This window comes from Mus musculus, chromosome 13, assembly GCF_000001635.26.
Source record: "Mus musculus strain C57BL/6J chromosome 13, GRCm38.p6 C57BL/6J".
Taxonomy (NCBI): Eukaryota; Metazoa; Chordata; class Mammalia; order Rodentia; family Muridae; genus Mus; species Mus musculus.
The window spans coordinates 78,269,548-78,289,818 of record NC_000079.6 but is presented as its reverse complement, the minus strand read 5'-3'; the positions used below and the strand labels follow the sequence as shown (position 1 = coordinate 78,289,818).

General features: G+C 38.8%; 2 pseudogenes; both read left to right on the top strand.

Moving 5' to 3' along the window:
• Positions 1–2,734: 2,734 nt before the first annotated feature.
• Positions 2,735–3,224, top strand: Gm3963 (annotated as a pseudogene).
• A 2,770-nt stretch (positions 3,225–5,994) lies between these two features.
• Positions 5,995–14,601, top strand: Gm46387 (annotated as a pseudogene).
• The last annotated feature ends 5,670 nt before the right edge of the window (positions 14,602–20,271 follow it).

Below are 20,271 nucleotides of genomic sequence, written 5' to 3'. Positions count from 1 at the left end.
CTATAAGAAACCAGTTTTCCCACCATAGCAAGACCTGGATACTCTTACACACCTGAAAAGCAAGTTTCTGACCAAAATTCCTATCTCATGAAGATGATAAAGGACCTTATGGAGGTCATAAATAACTCCCTTAAAGATATCCAGGAGAACACATATGAACAAGTAGAAGTCCTTAAAGAGGAAACACATAAATTCCTTAAAGAAATACAGGAAAACAAAACCAAACAGGTGAAGGAATTGAATAAAACAATCCAAGTTCTAAAAATGGAAGGAGAAACAATAAAGAAATCACAAAAGAAGGCAACCCTGGAGATAGAAAACCTAGGAAAGAGATCAGATATTACAGATGCAAACATCAACAACAGAATACAAGAGACAGAAAAGAGAATCTCAGGAGTAGAATATACCATAGAAGATATTGACACAACACTCAAAGAAAATACAAAGTACAAAAAGTTAACCCAAAACATCCAGGAAATTAAGGACACAATGAAAAGGCCAAACCTAAGAATAATAGTAATAAAAGAGAGTGAAGATTCCCAGTCCAAAGGGCCAGAAAACAACTTCAACAAAAATCACAAAAGAAAATTTCCCTAAGAGATGGCCATAAATATACAAGAAGCCTATAGAACTCTAAATAGATTGGACCAGAAAAGAAAATCCTCTCATCACATAATGATCAAAATAATACTAAATGCACAGAACAAAGAAAGAACATTAAAAGCAGTAAGGGAAAAAGGTCAAGTAACATATAAAGGCAGACCTATCAAAATTACACTGGGCTTTCCAGACACTCTAAAAGCCAGAGGATGTCATATAGACCCTAAGAGAACACAAAGGACAGCCCAGGCTGCAATACCCAGCAAAACTCTCAATCACCACAGATGGAGAAACCAAAATATTCCAAGACAAAACCAAATTTAAACAATTTATTCCCACTAATACAACTCTACAGAGAATAATAAAAAAAATCCCAACACAAAGAGGAAAACTAAACCCAAGAAAAAACAAGAAATTAATCATTTCACAACAAACCCCAAAGAAGACAACCACAAAAGCATAATAACATGTCTAAGATCAAAAATAACAGGAGCCAACATTCATTGATCTTTAATATTTCTGAACATCAATGAACCCAATACCCAATAAAAAGATATAGGACAACAAAGTGGATATGTAAACAGGACCCAGCATTTTGCTGCATGCAGGAAACACACCTCAGTGACAAAGACAGACACTACCTCAGAGTAAAATGAAAAAATTGTCCAAGCAAACAGTCCCAAAAAAAACAAGCTGTATAGCCATTTTAACTTCCAATAAAATAGACTTTCAACCAAAAGTTTTCAAAAAGAGATGGGGAAAGACAATTTATACCCGCCAAGATGATCTCTCAATTCTAAATGTCTACACTGCAAATGTGCACAATATTTGTAAAAGAAACATTAATAAAGTTCAAACCACACGTTGAACCTCAAACAATAATAATGGGAGACTTCAACACCTCATTCTCACCAATGGACATATCATGGAGAGAGAAAGTAAACAGAAACATAGTAAAACTAACAGAAGTTATGAAACAAATCACTTTCTGGTGTGCTATCAAGCTGCTAGTGTATGCTCTCTCCAGTTTCTTTTTGGAGGCACTCAGAACTATGAGTTTTCCTCTTAGCACTGCTTTCTTTGTGTCCCATAAATTTTGGTATGTTGTGACTTAATTTTCATTAAATTCTAAAAAGTCTTTAATTTCTTTCTTTATGTCTTCCTTGACTAAGTTATCATTGAGTAGAGTGTTGTTCAGCTTCCACATGTATGTGGGCTTTCTGTTGTTGTTTTTTGAAGACCATCCTTATTCCATGGTGATCTGATAGAATCCATGGGATTATTTCAGTCTTTTTGTATCTGTTGGGGCTTGTGTTGTGTCTTATTATATCATCAGTTTTGGAGAAGGTACCATGAGGTACTCATAGCAATAATATGTATTTGTTTTAGAGTGAAATGTTCTGTATATATCTGTTAAACTCTAGAACAAAAAGAAGCAAATATACCCAAGAGGAGTAGAAAGTATAAAATAAACTTAGGGCTAAAATCAACCAAGTAAAAACAAACAAACAAACAAAAAACTATACAAAGCATCAACAAAACCAGGAGATAGTTCTTTGAGAAAATAAACAAGATAAATAAAACCTTTGCTTAACTAAAGGGCACAGAGACAGTATCCAAGTTAACAAAATCAAAAATGATAAGGGAGACATAACAACAGAAACTGAGGAAATTCCAAAAACCATCAGGTCTTACTACAAAAGCCTATACTAAACAAAACTAGAAAATCTAGGTGAAATGAATAAAATTCTAGACAGATACCAAGTACCAAAGTTAAATCAGGAACAGATAAACTATCTAAACAGTCCCATACAAAAGCAGTCATTAAATATCTCACAACAACAACAACAAAAAGAACCCAAAGCCATATGGTTTTAGTTCAGAATTCTATCAGACCTTCAAAGAAGACTTAATACTAATATTTCTTAAACCATCCCACAAAAATAGAAACAGAACTAACACTAACACTATCCAATTCATTCTATGAAGCCATAGTTGTATTGTGATACCTAAACCACACAGAGACCCAACAAAGAAAGAGAACTTCAGGCCAGTTTCCCTTATGAATATTGATGCAAAAATACTTAATAAAATTCTCAAAAACTGTTCTCCTTGCTGTCAGACGTCCACCATCATGGGTTGCATGCATGCTCCCAGGAAGTGTGTCCCAGTCAGTGCAGCCCTACTGCTGTAGTGTCCCCACATGGCTGAAGTTGACATCTGACGAGGTGAAGGAACAAATTTACAAGTTTGCCAATAAAGGCCTGACTCCCTCCCAGATAGGTGTGATCCTGAGGGACTCACACGGGGTGGCCCAGGTCCATTTTGTGACTGGAATTAAAATCTTGAGAATCCTTTAGTCCAAAGGCCTTGCCCCTGATCTCCCTGGGGATCTCTACCGTTTGATTAAGAAAGCAGCTGCTGTCTGAAAGCACCTTGAGAGGAAGAGAAAGGATAAGTATGCTGAATTCCTCCTGACTCTCGTAGGGAGCAGAATTCACCCGCTGGCTTGATACTATAAAACTAAGCAGGTGCTCCCACCCAATTGGAAATATGAGTCGCCCACAGCCTCTGCTCCAGTGACATTAATGCTGTTGTATACACAAGTAATAAAGTCACTTTGAGTTAAAAAAAAAAAAAACCTTGAAAACCAAATCCAAGGACACATTAAAACTATCATTCACCAAGTAGGATTCACCAAGTGGGCTTTATCCCAGAGAAGTAGGGATGTTTCAATAAATGGAAATCCATCAATGTAATCCACTATATAAACAAACTCAAAGAAAAAAATCACATGATCATCTCCTTAAGTGCCGAAAATGCCTTTGACAAAATGCATCACCCCTTAATGTTAAAAGTCTAAGAAAGATCAGGAATTCAAGGCACATGCCTAAACATAATAAAAGCAATATACAGAAAACCAATAGCAAACATCAAATTAATTGGGGAGAAATTTCAAGCAATCCCACTAAAATCAGGGACTAGACAAGGCTGCCTAGTCTCTTCCTATCTATTTAATTCAGTACTCGAAGTTCTGGCTAGAGTAATTAGACATCAAAAGGAAGTCAAGGAATACAAATTAGAAATGAAAAACTCAAGGTATCACTATTTGTGGAGAATATGATAGTATACATAATCAATCCCAAAAATTCTACCAGAGAATTCCTAACCTGATTTAAAAAAAAAAAAAAAAACCTTTAGCAATGTGGCTGGATATAAAACCAACACAAACAAATCAGTAATGGATAAACAAGCTGAGAAGGAGATTAGGGAAACAACATACTTCACAATAGTTACAAGCAATAGATAGATAGATAGATAGATAGATAGATAGATAGATAGATAGATAGATAGAGCCAGAATATAAGTAAAATTAGACAATAGCATGTTGAAAATAGATATGCTTTCTATCATACTTGCATATCGCTTTTCTTTGGTTAAGTAGCAGATGAATTAATTCATCTTCTATTTCACATCCTATTTTAAAAATAGATTTTTGAGGCTGTGGATGTATTACAGTGGCAGGATGTTTGTCTATCAATCTTGAAGCCATAGGTTCAATGACAAGAACCAGCAAAAACACAGAAACAAAGAAACATGTGTCTTTATATTCTGTGACCAGACCTGCAAGGTGACTAAAACGAGCAACAGAGCCACACTCAATGCAAATTTCAGAACACGTGTTTACTCTTATTTTTTTTGCTTTTCTTGTTGAGCAAATATGTGTATAGATGTTCAAGTAAAGTAAATTTACGATATGATAGTATTGTATAAACCATTCAAATAAAAATCATAAGCTATCTAGTCCGTGGGAAAGGAACCCTCATTCACTATTGCTGAGATTTCATACTGGACCAGACACTCTGAAAATGACAATAGAATATTCTCAAAAGTCTAAAAAAACGGGGGGAAAAAAACCTACCATATGGCCAAGCTATAAGCACTCTTTAATGTGTGTCCAAATGATCAGGATCCTAATCCACAGGTACTTCCTCAACGATGTGCACAGTTGCTGTATTTACATGTAAAAAGATAGAATTAGAAAATATTATATTTCGGGGCAATGGTGGCGCACGCCTTTAATTCCAGCACTTGGGAGGCAGAGGCAGTCGGATCTCTGAGTTCGAGGCCAGCCTGGTCTACAGAGTGAGATCCAGGACAGCCAGGGCTACTCAGAGAAACTCTGTCTCGAAAAACTAAAAGGAAGGAGAAGGAGGAAGAGGAGGAGGAGGAGGGGGAAGGGGGAGGAGGAGAAGCAGGAGGGGGAGGAGGAGGAGGAGAAGGAGGAGAAGAAGGAGAAGGAAGAAGAGGAGGAGGAGGAGGAGGAGGAGGAAGAGGAGGAGGAGGAGGAAAATATTATCTTAAGTGAGAATGCCCAGGCTGAGAAAGACATATGTCACGTCTCTCTCTCATTTGTAGTTCCTAGTGCCAATGTTCAGATGCAAGTAGTATAACTTGGAGTAACTGGAGAAACTATTAAAGTTAAAAGGGACCATCATGCAAGGCTGGAGGCAGAGAAGAGACTAGTGGGACACAAGTGCTATCAGGGTGAGGGATGAGAAAAATGGGAGTGGCTCTTTTGGGGGAAAGGAAGCACTAGGGAGGAGCCTGAAGGGATGTGGGGGCAGGGGGGGGGGGGAGGCAGGGTGGAGAACATCAGCAGTGGTTGGAAAGCCATAGAAAACATTATTTTGTATTTACTTAAAAATAAATAAATGCATACAAGCATATGTGAATGCATAAATAATTGAAGTTATGCCACTTAAGGTGATAATGCTCCCACAAAAGCTGTAGACTCTCTAACAAAACCCCAGTTCTAGACATGGGAAACCTTGCTATGAGTTGTTGGTAAAGGTTGTCCAACAGATTTGAAAAAATTATAGGTTGTTGTTGCTCCCCTTTGTTGCCTCTCAGAATGTAAAACTCCATTGCTGAAGACAACACACACTTTGGACAGGACTGAAAGAAATCAAGGTAGAAGTAATCAAATTGGGAACCTCCTCCCTAAGGACTGGCTCTCCTAGAGTGGGAAGGTGCTATACAAGCTGCCAACGGAGAGGCAATCAGTTGTACCCAGATGTAAAACCTGTGAACTACAGCACTGGCTGGACTGGCAATATCTGCAGTGTCAAAGTATCAAAACTTTTATCTTGGAGAATAACAGCTCTGGACTTACAGCCGACACATAGGAAGGTCTTAACACTGGGCACTGTAAACCTAGCCTCTACTGTGGCTAAAAGGTCATAAAGCTGAGAAGAGAACTTTCTGCTGCCCCTTTCCTAAACCAATAAAAATTGTCACTGCATTCTAAACACTTTCTTACTTTTTAATCCAATTCAACCCTTTTACCACTTTTCTTATTCAGTAAGTGTTGTGAAGAAGGGAATTGGTACCATGAAGGATGAAATAGGTCATGAACACAGTTTGCAGGAGCACAATACTGCATGTCCATGGTAGACCTAGCTGTCATTTCTTCTCTTCTTTGTGAAGATTGTCACCATTGATCCTGTTTCTGTGGCCTCCAATGAGAGGCAACAACTAGGCTACTGAGGCTGGAGACTGCATCTTAGTTACAGCCCAAATGATAGGAGCCAGATGGAGATTGGTAGAACCTTAAGATGTTGGCCAAGACATCTTTACTTTCTTCTAGCATGTAAAAGACAGCATTTGGCCTACCAGTGGCAACATCAGTACCAGTAATTTCAATGCCTTTAATATAGTACTGTTTCAGGAAATTTTATATCTTTCTTTGTGTTTCATCCAGCAGTATCAACAACAGCTTTACCATTACAATCTTTAGCATTACAAATCCAAGCTATACAGCAAAAATAAACACACATACACACACAATATATTTTCTTTACTGCTTTCTATTTTGAACTGCATTCAACCAATAGTAAGAATTGTCCTTCATAATGTTTATTTTTATCATTGACTATATTTTATTATAATAAATTAAATATAGCTACCGTCTAAATTTATGAGGAAGCAGTATACAATATTGGAAAATCATACTATTGCATCATTCCCCGGTTAATGGGTAATTAGAAAATACAAAATATAAAACGTTTGTAAGTATTATCAACCCATTATTACCCCATTACCACCCCATTATTAACCCATTATCACCATATTGTAACACTTCCAAGCACTTCTTTCGTAATTTTCGTTGTTCTTTTAGTAAACGTGTAAATCATGTATTTTTAAAATCTTGGAATTTGTAGAAACATTATTCTATTTATTAAAATAGTTATTTTTATTTTATATGTATGATTATTTTGCCTGTATGTATGTATGTATATACACAACTTACATATCTGATGCCCAAGGAAGTCAAAAGAGGGTGTCAGATCCCCTGGAACTGTAGAAAGCCACACTTGGGTTTTCTAAAAGAGCATGTGCTCTCAACTGCTGAACAATCTCTCCAGCCCCAGAAGCATTGTGTTATATTCTCACAAATAACCTGTATATTTTCTTCACTTTGATGAATATGGGGAATCTTAATTCAGTAGAACTAATGTTGCAAATCTGTTTTGTTTGCCCTCATTAAAACTTCAATGATTTTTTTTGTACTTTTAAAGAACTTGCTTTCCAATAACTAAATATCATCAATATGCAAAAATGTAACCAAATATATCTGAATGGAAGAAAATTAGGACAACTGGAAGAAGCAGAGGGAGAGAAAGGATATTCAGATTAAAAGAAAATTAAAACATACTGCAAAGGCCAACTCTCCCATGCCTGCCTCACTCATACAGGTAAAATAAAAGCAAGAGGTATCTTACTCATTATGACACAAATTGTACACCCTGGTTCCACCATAAGAAGTAAATTAAATTTTCTAATGAAAGGTGCTTATTTTCGATTCTGCCATGTGATCTTTGTAATCTCTAGCATTCTAGAAAAGCATCCTCATAGATGCAGTGATTGGTGAATCCTAGTTTGTATTGAGCAATGATGACCTTCCATTGTCTTTTGCCTCATAACTTGCTCCTTTAGAAAGGTACAGCCAGGGAAGGTTTCACACTTGTATCCCCAGCAGACCCGACTGAAACAGGAGAATCAAGAGTTTCTAGATAACCTAGGCTACTTTGTCAAAAACAAAACAGAGCACTTTCCTTAGTGCAACACATCTTTACTATCCGGATGGAAGAAAATGAGGACAGGTGGAAGGAGCAGAGGGAGAGAAAGGATATTCAGCTTAAACGAAAAATAAAACATATTGCAATGATCAGAGATCCAGGGTAGAAGATATATTCAAACTGATCAAAATAGAAGTTGTAGAAATAGAAATCTACAAACATGTGAGACAAATAAGACAGTAAGTCAGTGTAATAGCCAAGTACCTAAAGAAGGCACTAACGTTTGAGAGGGGAGACATAGTGCTTGCTTGGGCTTTTTTGTATCTTCCACACCTGAATTCCTACCCAAAGCAAAATTAACAATAGCAATAAAGATGTCCAAAGGAAGACAAGAAGCTCTGAGGAATCCTAACTTCCCTTCCTGTTTCAGAAAATCATAGCAGTCAATATCACAACATATACTAATAAGTTAGCTCCTGGCCTGGAGAGATGACTTAGCGGTTTAGAGCACTTGGCTGCTCTTCTGGAGATTCTGAGTTCAATTCCTAGCAACCACATGATGGTTCACAACCACCTGTAATAGGATTCCTCTTCCGAGGAAACATGAAAACATATATTTTACTTATAAAGTAAATAAATATTTTAAATAAATGAATTAGCTCCTAATAAATAACATATAAATAACAAATAAATAAGAACTAATAAATTACCATGTCTCTGAAAACTATTACACTGCTTCTGGTATCCTATGTGAGCACTTCAAATTTAAGAAGCTTATAACTGACCCAAGAATTTTCTTGCCATTATTTTTAATCTTCTTTATTATTTTATTATATTTGCTATTTTTCCAAAATCTCTTTTTCCATAAATTTTTCAAGACTATAACTTTGATAGGTGGTGGTGGCACATGCCTTTAATCCAGCACTTGGGAGACAGAGGCAAGAAGATCTCTGAGGCTGAGACCAGCCCGGAATACAGAGTTCCAGGGCAGACAGCCAGGGCTACACAGAGAAACCTTGTCTCAAAAGAAAACATCCAATTTCCGAACCTCTATCTCTAAAAAAGAAAAATCAATCTAAATGTATTTTATATAATACCTAAATTGCCAAGTTGACTTGGTTAGTTCATTTACATAGGTGGTTTGTATAATATTCCTTGAGTTTTTATAAACTTCCAAAGCCAAGACATAGAGGGAGAAAAAAAGCAAAGAAGAGGATTTTGTGAGGGGTTCCTGTCTAAGCCAACTGTTGGCAGAAGGCTTTTGTGTGAACTGTTTCCAAGATCTCAGTCTGAAAGACAGCCAAAGGTTCAACAAAAGAATAGGCCCCAAATGGCTCACTACCTTTCAACTTTGACCCTTTGCCCAGCTGTCTCACACTTTGTAAACTTAAAATCTTTTGAGTGAAGGCTTATCAATTCTGTTTACAAATAATGTACTTATTTCTCAGGAGCAGCTTGAGAAGACATACCCAAGTCACACAACCATGAGTCCTCACAGAAACCATGGGCCACAGATTTTCTTACAATTAAGGCAAAGCTGCAACATTTTTGACTGGTTGAAATTAACCTTGGATTCTGTAGCAATCATCAATCATTTAATTTTCTGTATAATCCATCTGAGTATTGACACATAAAATATGACAGCAATCAGTTGACTGCCAAATGGAATAGGTTATGGCTTCTTACATGGAAGAGGGAAAAAGCAATGATTTTCACCCTCAGTATTGACAGTTGATCTCGGGACTAAAGAGTTGGCACAGTGCTGACAAGAGTTTGCTGCCCTTGTGGAGCATCTGAGCTTCTTAGTACTGTCATGACAGCTCACAACTTTGCATAACTCCAGTTTCAGGGGATCATCTGACAGCCTTTTCTAGCCTCCAGGAGCACCAGGTATACATATGGTGAATACACATACATGGACGCAAACCACTCATACACATAAAATAAAATCATATAAAATTGAAAAGTCAATCTCAACTCCTACATTGCCCTACATCTTGTTAATCATTATTATACAGCAAAAATTATACAATGTTCTAGCTATTTGCATTTTCAAATTCTGGTCTTTTAGTTAGACTATATGCTATGTATTCACCTGGAAAAAATCCTAGCTTAAGTCCATTACCTCCAGCATGTCTGAACTCAGACCTCTCAAGGCTGCAGTTTTGATCATTTCATTGCTTCTTTTTTAACAGATTAACTAATCAATTCTCACAAAGTATTAATAAGCACAAACATAACCAGATTTTTCTTTTACCCTGCAAAAAAAATTATTTTCAGCATAAATAAATCAGGGGCTTCCTAGACAGCCAGTCAGTAAAATGCTTGTTCTACAAGCATGAAGGCCTGTGTTCAGATTTCCAGGACCCACTTCAATAGCCAGGAATGGCAGTGTGTCTGTAATCACAGACCTACAGAAGCAGAGACAGGAGAATCTCTGGATCTCACTGGCCTAGCTGAATCTGTAATGTTTGAGTTCAGTGAGTGATTCAATGTCAAGAAGACCTGGTAGGAAGTGACTGAGAAGAGACTGATGTTTCTCTGGCCTTCACATTCATGCACACGCACATGCATGAGTACTTCACCTTCATGCACACGCACATGCTCATGCATTTCATCTTTATGCACACACATATACATGAGCATATATACACACACACACACACACACACACACACACACACACATGTACATGTACTACCCACTCAAACACCAATACATACAATGAATAAAACACTGAATGATCACATTTCAGAGATATTTACTGAGTAGTAACGATAAATAATAAGTAAAAGGATTTATTATCTTAATTTCCCCATTGAGGACATCAAATTTTACCAAAGTAATACATGCACACAGTTTATCAATACTATCTACCAATAGAAAGGTGGAAGGTGAGTCCCTATTGCTGAAGACACCATGGACTTCAGAAACAGAGCCCAGAGGCCACTCTTTTAGAATTGCCTGAATGCCTCCTCTTTGAGGACTACATTTTCTGACACCAGAAGGAGCCATGCAGGCTTCAAAAGATGGAAGCAACCAACAAGCATACCAATCGATGGTACCTAAGAACCAAAACATGAGCACCATGGCATGATCCTCTCAAGGGTGCAGTAGTGGCATGCATATCTTAGGAGTGACCAATTTAGGTAGGAGTAATGGAACTGGAATCCCTCTCAACAAGAGGAATGGCAACAAGAGGAATGGCAACAAGAGGAATGGCATGCCTGATCCTGGGAATATCGCCAATTCCTCAGTAATAGTGAAGACATGAATCTTGAGGAGAACCTATCCATTTATCTATTTATCTATCCATTTATCCATTTATCCATTTATCTAATTTATCTAAGCCAGCATAATCACTAACAACATAATCACTAACAACAACATTTTTATATTAAAAATAGATCTTCCTTTGCCCCACTGCTGCAACCGAACAGCAGCTGCAGCCTCCCTTTTGTGTCACTATGCATCCTGTGAATCCTACCCCAGACTTGTTGCAGTGTCACAGCCCCTAACTCCAGAGGACACTCAAGAGGACTCAACCACAGACTATACCTGACAGAAGATTAGATAATCTGCTTGCAGACTTTTCTCTCTCCATTCTCCCAGCAGACCTAATTCCTCAGGCTCCCTGCTAGCACCGCAACAGAACATCAGCTGCAGCATTACTTTCCTCTAGGCTACTTCTGTGGATCTCACCTGACTTTCCTCACCCTACACCCACCTGCAACCCAGCATCCAGGACCAGAAGACACTCCCTGTCAACACAACAGCTGAACAGGACAGGAAAGCAGGCAACATATAGTCATCACAAATATCTGAAAATTCAAAGAGGAAACAGAAATCAAGAAACAAAACATGTGCCCAACAGAAACACATCCAGAAACCTGCACTTAGGCCTAAAATGTTCCCAAACCAGATGCCTAGATGCCAACTTAGCAACATAATCAGTAGCAGTCGGGGCAACATGACTCCACTAGAGCTCAGTTATACTACAACATGAGTATTCCAACAGAGCTGAAGCACAAGAAAAGGACCTTAAAAGGAAAACTATAGAGATCCTTAAAGATAAAATGAATAAATCTCTTAAAGAAATTCAGGAAAACACGAACAAACAATTTGAAGAAATAAGTAAATCACTTTAAAAAGAGAAGGAAAAAAAGACAAAAGGATATACCTCCTTCTCAGCACCTCATGGAACTTTGTCCAAAATTGACCACATACTCAGTCACAAAACAAATCTCAACAGATACAAGAAAATTGAAATAACCTGCTGAATTCTATCAGATATGCATCAGATAGATATATCTATCTAAAGCTGAATATTAAAAAAAAAAAACTACTGAACATTCATATACTGAATTGGTTCAAGGCAGAAATAAAGAAGGAAATTAAAAACTGTCTAGAATTCAATGAAAATGAATGCACAATATACCCAAACTTATAGGACAGATGAAAACAGTAATAGAAGAAAAGTTCCTAGCACTAAGTGCCTTTATAAAGGAGTTGGCGAGATCTCATACTAAACACTTGACAGCTCACCTGAAAGCTCCAGGAAAAAACAGGAGCAAATTAACCCAAAAGCTGAAATAAATAAAATAGAAACAAAGAGAACAATACAAAACAAATCAATGAAACAGAGAGTTAATTCTTTGAGGAAACCAACAAGATAGACAAACCTTTATCCAAACTATCTAAAAGACAGAAAAAGAATATCCAAACTAATGAAATCATAAAAGTAGAAGGACATAACAGGAGAAATTTGGGAAACCCAAAGAATTATTAGGTATTACTTCAAAAACATGTACTCCATAAAATTGAAAATTTTTAAAGAAATGAACAATTTTCTTGATAGATACCACCTACCAAAGTTAATTCAAGATCAGATGAACAATTTAAATAGACAAATAACTCCCAATGAAACAGAAGCAATCATTGAAAGTCTTCCAACCAAAGAAACCCCAGAGCCACCCAGTTTTAGCACAGAATTCTACCAGAATTTCAGAGAAGAGCTAATGCCAATACTCCTTAAATTATTCCATAAATCAGAACCATTGCCCAATTTATTTTATGAGGCCACAGTCACCCTGATATCTAAACCACACAGATACTCAAAAAAGAAAGAGAATTACAGACCAATTTCCCTGTGAACATAGATGCAAAAATATTCAATAAAACTCATATAAATTGAATCCAAGAACACATTAAAAAAATCCACCATGATCAAATAGGCTTCCTCCAGCAGATGGAGGCAGATGCAGAGACCCACAGACCGATATTATGTGGACAGAAAATCTAAACTGCAGTCTCCATCAGGTCTCTCCTCTCAGAGCTTGTTGAATCAAATTGAAGAGGGGAAGGAAAGATTGTGAGAATCAGATAGTCAGAGGAGATGAAGGACACCAGAGGAACATGGGCCACTGAACCAACTAAGCAGGGCTCGTACAGGATTGCCGGAAAGCAAGTGGCCTGCATGGTCCTGCACTAGGTCCTACATGTATATATATGTTAGGACTGTCAGCTTGGTGGTTTTTTCAAACTCATAACTCTGGGAATGGGTGTGTCCTTTACTCTTTTACCTGCTCTTGGGACTCTTACTTCTGTTGGGTTGTCTTGTCTAGCCTTACTGTAAGGGCTTTCGTCTTGTTTTGTTGTATTGTGTTTTGTCATGTTTGGTTGACATCTCTTGGAGTTTGCTCTTTTCTGAAAGGACACAGAGATGGGCTGAAGTGGGGAGGGAGCTAGGATGAGCCCATGTGTGGAACTGTGTTCAGGATGGATTGGGTGAGAGAAGAATTTTTTAAAAATCGATTCATTCAAACAATAAATTCTGATTATAATTCCCCCTTCCCTAACTCTTCCCAGATCCTCCCCAGCTCCCTACCCACCTAAATCAACATCTTTTCTTGGTATCTCTCACTTAAAAACACAGGCATCTAAAAAAGTAAATAAAAATAGGACAAAACAAAATAAACAGCAGATAAACAACAAGCAAAAAACATTACCATATAAACCATTTTGTGATACACACACATTATACATATACAAATACAAAATATTTTGGACTATATATATGGACCTGTGTGTGTGTGTTTCCAAAAAAAAATACTATTGAGTTTGTTTGGTATTGAGCTGTAATGTTGGGCATGAGGCCCTTGAGTGAGGTTTGTGTATCCCCTGAGAAGCCACCTACAAACAATCTTAACATTTGTCCTTGCATCCACAGATCAGTTTAGTTCACCCCATCAAGGAAACTTCTCTTTGCAGCAGAGACCATTTCAGAAAGGCATAGCCAACCAAAATTTAGAGTTGTGGAGTCTAGTCCCAACAGATATTTCTACCAAATACTTTTGTACCTAAGGCTCAGGGGACATTAACATTGTAGGAGAGGAAGCAGGGAAATAGTAACATCAAGAGGATCAGAGAGTCTCCTAGATATATCAGAAGCTAACTGAGAGGAATTCAAGTTAAAGACCTGACTTCTGACATGGACCATAAGTAACAGTGAGCAAATCTTCATTGCTATCAAGTCTGATAGGATCCAGCAGGAGATTGATCATGAGAGAAATCATCCAGCATTTTAAACAGAAGAAACTCCTCCTTGCTGGTTTGAAATTCATGCAGTCTTCAGAGGACCTTCTTGAACACTCCATCGACATGAAGGATCACCCCTTCTTTACTGTTCTGGTGAAATATATGTATTCAGGACCAGTGGCTTCTATGGTCTGGGATAAGCTGAATGTTGTGAAGACAGGCTGGGTGATGCTTGGAGAGACTCTAAGCCTGGGACCATCCAAGGAGACATTTACATCCAAGTTGGCTAGAACATCAATCACAGCAGTGATTCTGTGGAGAAAGAGAGAAGGAGATCAGTTTGTGGTTTCACCCCAAGGATCTGGTGGATTACAAGAGCTGACTTGAGTGATAGGAAGACACTTTGTTTCCTCTCTACTTATTCATGTTCTCACAGGTAAGGGACCATACACTCTATCCAGTATTTGCTTCCTTTGTCCTGGAACAAACCTCTGGGAGATGTGACTTCTTGTGCTGTGTTAACTGCCACTGGTAGATAAAAATGTCCCATCTCAGAAAGAAAGAAAGAAAGAAAGAAAGAAAGAAAGAAAGAAAGAAAGAAAGAAAGAAAGAAAGGAAGGAAGGAAGGAAGGAAGGAAGGAAGGAAGGAAGGAAGGAAGAAAGAAAGAAAGAAAGAAAGAAAGAAAGAAAGAAAGAAAGAAAGAAAGAAAGAAAGAAAGGTGGGTGGAAGGAAGGAAGGAAGGAAGGAAGAAAGAAAGAAAGAAAGAAAGAAAGAAAGAAAGAAAGAAAGGTGGGTGGAAGGAAGGAAGGAAGGAAGGAAAAAAGAAAAAGGGAAGAAAGAAGGAAAGTAAGAAAGGGAAGAAGAGGAGAGGAGGGGAAAGGAGAGGAGAGGAGAGGAGAGGAGAGGAGAGGAGAGGAGAGGAGAGGAGAGGAGAGGAGAGGAGAGGAGAGGAGAGGAGAGGAGAGGAGAGGAGAGGAGAGGAGAGGAGAGGAGGGAAGAGAAAAAGGAAAAGGGCTGGAGAAATGGCTCAGCAGTTAAGGGCACTGACTGCTCTTGCAGAGGTCCTGAGTTCAATTCTCAACAATCACATGGTAGCTCACAGTCATCTTTAATGTAATCTGATGTCTTCTGAAATGCAGGTGTACATGCAGATAGAGCACACATACACATTAGATAGATAGATAGATAGATAGATAGATAGATAGATAGATAGATAGATAGATAGATAGATAGATCAATCTTAAAGGGGGAGTCCTTGTTCATTAGTTCATCACTCCTTACTATTAATCCTCTGCTGTCAGTACCACCAAACCAGCTATCTATCTGTTTTATAAAATACAGCTCCCATAGAGGAGCTGGATGCAGCATCAGCAAGCAAAGCCTTGATATGATATCTAAAGAGTAGAAAGTACAGGTGCAAAGTTAATTTGTGTTCATAGAGCAAGAAATTTTAGAAAGCCTTTCTAAAACTGAGAATTTCTTAGAGACAAATTAAAGGCTTAAAATTCCCCCCTCCCCCACCAATTTTCTTTTCTTTGTGTGTGTGTGTGTGTGTGTGTGTGTGTGTGTGTCAATTTTCTTATAATTTTTAAAAAATTCTATCATGCCTTTCGGGCACCGCAGACATCTTCCAGTAACTCTCCAAAATGACGAACACAAAGGGAAAGAGGAGAGGCACCCGGTGTATGTTCTCTAGGCCTTTTAGGAAACATGGCGTTGTTCCTTTGGCCACATACATGTGAATCTACAAGAAGGGTGTTATTGTAGACATCAAGGGAATGGGCACTGTTCAAAAAAGGAATGCCCCATAAGTGCTACCATGGCAAAACCAGAAGAGTCTACAATGTCACCCAGCATGACTTGGGCATCATTGTAAACAAGCAGGTTAAGGGCAAAATTCTGGCCAAGAGGATCAATGTGCGGATTGAGCACAGCAAGCACTCAAAGAGCAGGAACAGCTTCCTAAAGCTGGTGAAGGAGAACGACCAGAAGAAAAAGGAAGCCAAAGGGAAAGGCACCTGGGTGCAGCTGAAGCGCCAGCCTGCGCCACTCAGAGAAGCACACTTTGTGAGGACTAACAGAAAAGAACCTGAGCTGTTGGAGCCCATTCCATACAAATTCATGGCCTAATGTACACAAAGAAATAAAGTACCGGGACTGCAAAGTGGAAAAAAAAATTCTATCATGTAGTACATCCCTATGACAGTTTCTGGATTTCCTTGTTTTATTGTACTTTTTTTTTTTTTTTGCTATAGCTATGAAATTGTTACAACCATTATTTCAAAAAAGATTCAAGAAAGAAAGAGATGGATATAACTACAAATGCATTAGGCACTTTTTTCAAAGTATGTGTATGAAAACCCAAGATAGGAATCACCATGCCTGACATCAAGCTGTACTACATAGCAATTGTGATAAAAAAAAAAAAAAAAAAAAAACTGCACGGTACAGGTACAGCGACAGACAGGTAGATCAATGGAATAGAATTGAAGACCCAGAAATGAACCCAAACACCTATGGTCACTTGATCTTTGACAAGTGAGCTAAAATCATCAAATGGAAAAAAGACAGCATTTCCAACAAATGGTGCTGGCACAACTGGCGATTATCATGTAGAAGAAGGTGAATTGATCCATTCTTATCTCCTTGTACAAAGCTAAAGTCTAAGTGGATCAAGGAACTCCACATACAACCAGAGACACTGAAATTTATAGAGGAGAAAGTGGGGGAAAGCCTTGAAGATATGGGCACGGTAAAAATTCCTTAACAGTGTTTGCTAGGCCCCGGCATAGTCTCACAAGAGACAGCTACATCTGGGTCCTTTCGATAAAGTCTTGCTAGTATATGCAATGGTGTCAGCGTTTGGATGCTGATTATGGGGTGGATCCCTGGATATGGCAGTCTCTACATGGTCCATCCTTTCATCTCAGCTCCAAACTTTGTTTCTGTAACTCCTTCAATGGGTGTTTTGTTCCCACTTCTAAGGAGGGGCATAGTGTCCACACTTCAGTCTTCATTTTTCTTGAGTTTCATGTGTTTAGGAAATTGTATCTTATATCGTGGGTATCCTAGGTTTTGGGCTAGTATCCACTTATCAGTGAGTACATATTGTGTGAGTTCCTTTGTGATTGTGTTACCTCACTCAGGATGATGCTCTCCAGGTCCATCCATTTGGCTAGGAATTTCATAAATTCATTCTTTTTAATAGCTGAGTAGTACTCCATTGTGTAGATGTACCACATTTTCTGTATCCATTCCTCTGTTGAGGGGCATCTGGGTTCTTTCCAGTTTCTGGCTATTATAAATAAGGCTGCTATGAACATAGTGGAGCATGTGTCCTTCTTACCAGTTGGGGCTTCTTCTGGATATATGCCCAGGAGAGGTATTGCTGGATCCTCCGGTAGTACTATGTCCAATTTTCTGAGGAACCGCCAGACGGATTTCCAGAGTGGTTGTACAAGCCTGCAATCCCACCAACAATGGAGGAGTGTTCCTCTTTCTCCACATCCTCGCCAGCATCTGCTGTCACCTGAATTTTTGATCTTAGCCATTCTGACTGGTGTGAGGTGGAATCTCAGGGTTGTTTTGATTTGCATTTCCCTGATGATTAAGGATGTTGAACATTTTTTCAGGTGCTTCTCTGCCATTCGGTATTCCTCAGGTGAGAATTCTTTGTTCAGTTCTGAGCCCCATTTTTTAAGGGGGTTATTTGATTTTCTGAGGTCCACCTTCTTGAGTTCTTTATATATGTTGGATATTAGTCCCCTATCTGATTTAGGATAGGTAAAGATCCTTTCCCAGTCTGTTGGTGGTCTTTTTGTCTTATAGACAGTGTCTTTTGCCTTGCAGAAACTTTGGAGTTTCATTAGGTCCCATTTGTCAATTCTCGATCTTACAGCACAAGCCATTGCTGTTCTGTCAGCTAATGGATGGATCACAGGGCTCCCAATGGAGGAGCTAGAGAAAGTATCCAAGGAGCTAAAGGGATCTTCAACCCTATAGGTGGAACAACATTATGAACTAACCAGTACCCCTGAGCTCTTGACTCTAGCTGCATATGTATCAAAAGATGGCCTAGTCGGCCATCACTGGAAAGAGAGGCCCATTGGACACGCAGACTTTGTGTGCCCCGGTACAGGGGAATGCCAGGGCCAAAGGGGGGGAGTGGGTGGGTAGGGGAGTGGGGGTGGGTGGGTAAGGGGGACTTTTGGTGTAGCATTGGAAATGTAAATGAGCTAAATACCTAATAAAAAATGGAAAAAAAAAAAATAAAAATAAAAAAATAAAAAAAAAAAAAAAAAAAAATTCCTTAACAGAACAGCAATAGCTTGTGCTGTAAGATCAAGAATCGACAAATGGGACCTCATAAAACTGCAAAGCTTCTGTAAGGCAAAAGACACTATCAATAAGACAAAAAGACCACCGGACAGTGGTGGCACATGCCTTTAATCCCAGCACTCGGGAGGCAGAGGCAGGTGGATTGCTGAGTTCGAGGTCAGCCTGGTCTACAGAGTGAGATCCAGGACAGCCAGGGTTATACAGAGAAACCCTGTCTGGAAAAACACACACACACACACACACACAAAGACAAAAAGGCCATTAACAGATTGGAAAAGGATTTTTACCAATCCTAAATCCAATAGGGGACTAATATCCAACATATACAAAGAACTCAAGGAGCTGTACTACAGAAAATCCAACAACCCCATTTGAAAATGGGGCACAGAGCTAAACAAAGAATTCTCAACTGAGGAATACTGAATGGTTGAGAAGCACCTGAAAAAATGTTCAACATTCTTAATCATCAGGGAAATGCAAATCAAAACAACCCTGAGGTTCCACCTCACACCAGGCAGAATGACTAAGATCAAAAATTCAGGTGACAGCAGATGCTGGCAAGGATGTGGAGAAAGAGGAACACTCCTCCATTATTGGTGGGATTGCAAGCTGGTACAACCACTCTGGAAATCAGTCTGGCAGGTCCTCAGAAAACTGGACATAGTACTACCGGAGGATTCCGCAATACCTCTCCTGGGCATATGCCCAGAAGATGTTCCAACTTGTAATAAGGACACATGCTCCACTATGTTCATAGCAGCCTTATTTATAATAGCCAGAAGCTGGAAAGAACCCAGATGTCCCTCAACAAAGGAATGCATACAGAAAATGTGGTACATTTACACAATGAAGTACTACTCAGCAATTAAAACCAATGAATTTATGAAATTCTTAGGAAAATGGGTGGATCTGGAGGGTATCATCCTGAGTGAGGTAACCCAATCACAAAAGAACTCACGTGATATGCATTCACTGATAAGTGGATATTAGCCCAGAAACTTAGAATACCCACGATACAAGTTGCAAAACACATGAAACTCAAGAAGAAGAAAGACCAAAGTGTGGACACTTCGTTCTTCCTTAAAATGGGGAACAAAATACCCATGGAGGGAGCTACAGAGACAAAGTTTGGAGCTGAGAGGAAAGGATGGACCATCCAGAGACTACCTCACCCGGGGATCCATCCCATAATTAGCCACCAAACGCAGACACTATTGCAGATGTCAGCAAGATTTTGCTGAAAGGACCCTGATATAGCTGTCTCTTGTGAGCTATGCCAGTGCCTGGCAAATACAGAAGTGGATGCTCACAGATATCTATAAGATGGAACACAGGGCCCCCAATGGAGAAGCCAGAGAAAGCACTCAAGGAACAACAATATGAACTAACCAGTACCCCCAGAGTTCATGTCTCTAGCTGCCTATGTAGTAGAGGATGGCCTAGTCAGCCGTCATCGGGAGGAGAGGCCCTTGGTCTTGCAAAGATTATATTCCCCAGCACAGAAGAATGCCAGGGCCAGGAAGCAGGAGTGGGTAGGTTGGGGACCAGAACAGGGGGAGTATACAGGGGACTTTCAGGATAGCATTTGAAATGTATATAAAGAAAATATCTAATAAAAAATTGTTTAAAGAAAAAAGGAAACCCAGAATGGATAAAACAACCCTGAATAAAAAAATTTAAAAAAATAAAAAAAAAACTGCTGAAGGTATCCCA